Consider the following 5,443-nt stretch of genomic DNA (forward strand, 5'->3'; position numbering starts at 1 on the left):
GATTTAGTGAATTTTAGTTCTTTAAAATAATGTACTAACATATTATAATATGCAAAGCAATTTTTGAGGTAAGTTAGCAAACTTTTAAATATTAGAATACTAATAAATTATTATTTTGCTGCTTGAGGTTTTTCAGGAGCAGGTATACAACATTATTTTTGTGTTCCTTGCTTGTCTTTTGTTGGGCATTGGAATGAATCTATATTCATTTGCCAAGTGTTTCTAGTGTGCTTAAAAGGTCTGATGAGCGTAATGATAGTCATCTTAGTGAATTGTGAACCTCGAATTTGTAGAGAGTTAAGTGTGTCTTTCATTAAATGACAGAAAAGGGACACTGAAGGAAGCTGAATGCTTTAATATTATTTGATGGTGAAAAGGTAACATGGCTTCTCAGAAGGATGCTATCATGGGGATACTTTGAATTTTAGTGAACAAATCCTATTTCAGTGGGTGAATTATCCTATAACCCTTCATATTTTTCCCTTTTTTGTGATTTTTGTGATAGGCTTGCTTACTTGTGTGACTATTCATATCACTTTTAGTTAGAAAAAAATCCTATTTAAGATACATATTTCGATTGATGACTGATGAAGATTTGATTTTCCTCTAGATGCTTCAGTGGCTTTAGTTTTTGGCAGCCTTTAGCTATAAAACAATCACCATCTCAATAAATGACTTGTCTTCTGGATAGCATTTCAAAAATATTAAGCCCAGGAATTGAAAAAACGAGCTGATACTTTTGTTTTGGGGGAAATTGGTAGAGATGCATAGTTTTCTGATCCCTACGGCTGCTGTCCTTATCTTGGTTTTGTTTCATGATATGCTGCCAGATATTCTCATTGTAGTAAGGCAAAAGAAAGCACACATACTGAAGTGACAACTTCTCCCATGTTTTTGGAATATTTGTGTGAATATCATAAAATTGGTCCCTGACTGCATATGTGCTGTATGTTCTGGTTTCATAGTCATTGGCCTTTGATTTAATTTTTCTTTAAATGAGGCTGTTATCCAGGCTTAATTTTTGCCAGTGGTGCTGGCAAATGCATATGCATCTATCTCTTCCATTTGAGATAAGATGAGCTGCCAGGATTATGTATGGTAAAAAGAAGGCCCCTCTGAGATAAGGCTCTGGGGGCATTGTTCAAATCTAATGTTCTTCCATGAGGTTGGCCCACCCCACTGCGACTAAGAAATGAGATGATTTGAGGGCTATTACATACTTAAGATTTTCATAATAGATTAGAATAGCATTACTTAGCACAGGTGTTTCTATAATTGGGATTCCCTGGGAAAATTCAGCACTGTATTCAATAATACACAGCTTTCTACATGAGTGGAGGAGTGGTCCAATGCTAATTTGGGAGGCTGCGGCATGAAACAGGGCAATGGGATCTGGCTTGGGGGCCTGTTGCTCCTCTTCTTTGAAAGACATCTCCTGTTGTCCATTATCACTGAGTTGCTGTGGTCCTATTGAACAATTTCAATTTATATTATTTTAATATATTTGCTAACCAAAATGCTGAAAGACCCAGTTAGAGTCAGCCAAGACTGATTTATGCCCACCTTAGCTCCTGAATGACCCTTTTGTAAATCACATTTAAATCATGTCTATGCACCTATGTGGTAGGCTCTGAGGCACTCAGGGTGCATTGCACAGATGTTGTCTCAGGGGCCAGGAGGAGCCCTGAAGATGGGCTTGGAATGACCTTGCAGGTATCCCTAGGACTTGGAGACAGGGTCCAGAAGTAACAAATAAGAACCACAATAAGTTATTTCAGAATTTAGCGAGGGCATCCTTAAGCCTGACATCCATTGAGCACAAGGAGTCAATATACAAAGGGTGGCGTGGGGAAAGGAGCTTCGACAGAAGTCCGAGTGGGAAAGTTGAAAAGTGGTGATATCATGAATAAGAATCATTATTACTTTAACCGAATCCATTGCTAGCTGCTCAGAAGCACTGATTTTCAGGGCCGCGGGCCACGGTGCAGCGAGACGCGTCCTGCCCTCGCTGCAGCCTGCAGTGCAGCCGGAGCGCTCCCCTCGGCTGGGCGGGCAGTTCCCGTCGGAGCGCCCCTCGCCGGTGACCTCGGGGCCAGCGCGTCCTGGAAGCCTTTTGTCTGCCTTCTGCCCCGAGGCTGGAGAGCCCGCGGGAAGGGAGCCGCGGAAGTGCAAGTCCGCGGCGCCGAGCGCGGGTCACAGCGGCGGAAGCTCCGGCCCCCGCCTGGGCGAGTGGGGCTGCAGCCCCTCTCGGCCGCCCACCTCCTCACCCGCACTACCCTAAGAGTTAGTGCCGCAAGTTTCGGGGCGGCGGTGCCGGTCTTGGAGCTTCAGATTCTGGCCCGGAGCTTTGTGCCCTGCTGGCGGAGCGCGCCTTCCTTCGATTCTCGGTCGGCGCCTCCACCTAGTTTGCAGTTGTTGCCCTGACTCCTCTCCGCCCGGGTTTCCGTGCACCGGACGCGCGCCCGCCCCCCGCGGGCCCAGGGCTGTAGCCTTCCCCTTGCCCGGGCCGCTGCGGGCCACCGAGGCTGCGGGGCCGGGCCGCCGGCGTGGTCGCGAGCGCCGGCTCGGGCGCAGTGTGCGCGTCGACCTCCAGGTGGCGCGTTCGGCACGCTAACAGGTCCCTCCGAGCCGCGCGGCGGGCTCTCGAGCCGTACGCCCACGTAGCATCCCGCTTGCCCGCCGCGAGCGAGCAGGCTGCAGGGACTGTGACAAGGACTTGAGTTTCCACGAGAGTTCGATCAGCGTGTGTGTGTGTGTGTGTGTGTGTGCTCGCGCGCGCGCGCGCGCGCTCCGTGGGGGTGGCTGACGGGCTAGAAGCCTGTGGGCCGAACTGGTTCGGTACGCCGCTGGCCTCTCCCGGATCACCTGGGCCCCCACGCCGAACCACTGGGCAGACGGGGGCGTGGGGGGTCGCTCGGCGCCCCAGGGGCCTTTGCCAGGGAACCCGCACAATAAAAGAAGGGTCTGGCCGTGGCCTCCAGCGGCCGATTCGCTAGTCTGGTTTCAGTGACGCACCATTTCGGAGTGTGGAGACCTGGAAAATAAAGCCCTCGGCCGCGGCGTGCCCTTCTCCCGGCTGCACGCTGGTTCACCGGAGTGGGAGGAGTGGTTGGGTGGGAAAGAGTCACACAGACAGGGTGAAAGAATAAACGTGTGACAGTCACACAGTCTTACCTCCCGGACGGAAGGATTCGGTTCCTAGACCAGATTTCCATAGGCAGGCTGCATCCCAGCTGTTTCTCCGTAGGCGCTTTCCTGCCTAACACCGCCTTCGGACTAACTTGGACAAGGCTCGAGCTGCCCCCTCCCTATCTCCCTTTTTTCTTTCCAGACATTCCCTAAACTCAACCCAGGGCAAATCCAGAAGTCGGTACAGTACAGAGCTTCCATTCACTCGTGGGGGGAAGCCCTTCTGCAGTTTCTCTTAGCCAGATGGAAGATGTCGATGGTTACGGGACTTTGGAGGGGTTCGTGGGGATGGCACAGGGCGGTGGTGGCAGGGAAGCTTGGGGTCTCTTGGGTCTGGGTGCTGCAGGTAAGGCTCCCAGACGCCAGCTGCCCTCAGGCGGAGCTGCAGTGAGGGTAAGAGTGGAGGGCGACGCGGCTGACAGGGGAGTGGAGGAGGGTGATTGGGGGAGAAACGGACCCTGGACCCGCTCCATGGACACACCGCGTCTTGGTGCGCTCCAGTAACCACTGGAGCTGCCGCCTTAGGGAGCTTCTGAAGCAGGGTAGTATTCACCAGGCGTTGCCGCTCCTCTCACCCCACCCCCATTAAAATGTGTCTAAAAAGAAATGAAAAGCCTTCTAAAACAAGTTAACAATCTTCCCCTGACTTTCCATTTGAGACGTCAAAAGGGTTATATAAATGAAACTTTACTTGGCTGGGGAGTTTACCCATAGACTCAGGAACATCTCGGATCTTTGGCCTTATTCTAATTCCATGGTGGTAATTACCCTTCGTTTCTTTAAGTGCAATAGATTTATTGCCTTAGAGACTATGCACAGTTTGATTGAATTATTCATTTTTTTTCTTTGGTGTAGACTGCATCTGGGGACTCTGATGTGACGTGTAGATTTTTTTTTCAGGAACAAAGGGAATGTGGAAATGAAAGAGAGAGGGAGAGAGAGGCTGGCAGATGTAATGAGACGCGGTGAAGGTGTACGCAGACTGGCACTCCCACTCCTCCCTTCTGCTCTCACTGCAGCCCTGGGTAACTCGCAGGCTAACACAAACAGCTTTTCTCCCGCAGCCTGCCCTCTGTCACTGTAAGTACATCAGCCTTCTCTTATCAGCATGCAGATTCCAGCCACGCACTCCCCCAGCCTCCGCTTTGCACCTTAGACAGCAGAGGCACATTTAAAAATTAACTTTCCGAAGCTAGCAAAGGCATGCCTGTAAAACTTATTTTTGATGTATCTTTATTTTCCTTTGAAAAAAAGTTCCTGCATTTTTACCACTTTCTCCCCTCTCCTTTGTGGTGCTGCTGCTGCCACAGTCGCTATGGCTTTGGTCTCCCCACAGAATAACGCGCAAATTCAAGTGAAATCTCATGTTATTCTCCATCCGTCTACAGTCCGGGGACAATGCCTTGTTCTTTTGCAGAATGACATCTGAAGGGTCGCAGAACATTGCCCACAATTTGCTGTTTGCTTTTGTTGTTGAAACCCGAGTTTCTACCTCTTTAAGGCAGAGTCCCAGGGGCACAGTTATTTGGGAGTTGAGGTTATCTGATTGCTACAAACTTACTGCGATGGGTTGCTTGAGTGTTGGTCTGTTTGTGCCTCCACCCCACTCACCCTTTCCCGAAGGAAACCGATTTCTAAAACTTTTCTCCCTCTTGTGATGAAAGTTTCCAACTTCTTCCCTTTTGGTTTTGCACTTTCTTTCACATATTCATCGTTTCAGTGGAAGTTCTTCTTTCTTCTGTTTCGGAGTGAAAGACAGTTATGCCTGTTCTAGGTGTACAGTAGCTGGAAAGCCCCATAAAGAAGTTAGTGACCGAGGATAAATGCCCTGACATGGAGGTCCAGACTGTCCGTCTGGCTGGTGTAAGATTTTCAAAGAGGGAATTGGAGGTTTTACCAGCCATTGTGATTTGGGTGTGAGTGTTTTCAGGGTTAACCTCTGGAGCAGAATGAATTGCGTTGCCCTTCCCAAGTTCAAGGGAACCTCTGTCCAGGAACCAGGCGCGCCTTTCCTTTGTGAGTTCTCGCCTCTTCCCAGGAGGTGCGAAGCCAAACTTCGCAAAGTCTTGCTCTGCTGGTTGCGGTGAGCGGTGCACGGGAACGCCCGACAGCCGGAAGCGGCGAGCGCAGCGGGCAGGTAAACCGGCCCACGATGGCTTGGGTTCACCCCACCCCCTCTCCATCCTACCTTCCTTCCTGCTTCCCAGAGCCCGGCACCGGGGACTCTCGCGTCGCGTCACGCTCCGACCTCCAG

This window comes from Echinops telfairi, unplaced genomic scaffold (assembly GCF_000313985.2).
Source record: "Echinops telfairi isolate 266 unplaced genomic scaffold, ASM31398v2 ScPeMD7_60;HRSCAF=208, whole genome shotgun sequence".
Taxonomy (NCBI): domain Eukaryota; kingdom Metazoa; phylum Chordata; class Mammalia; order Afrosoricida; family Tenrecidae; genus Echinops; species Echinops telfairi.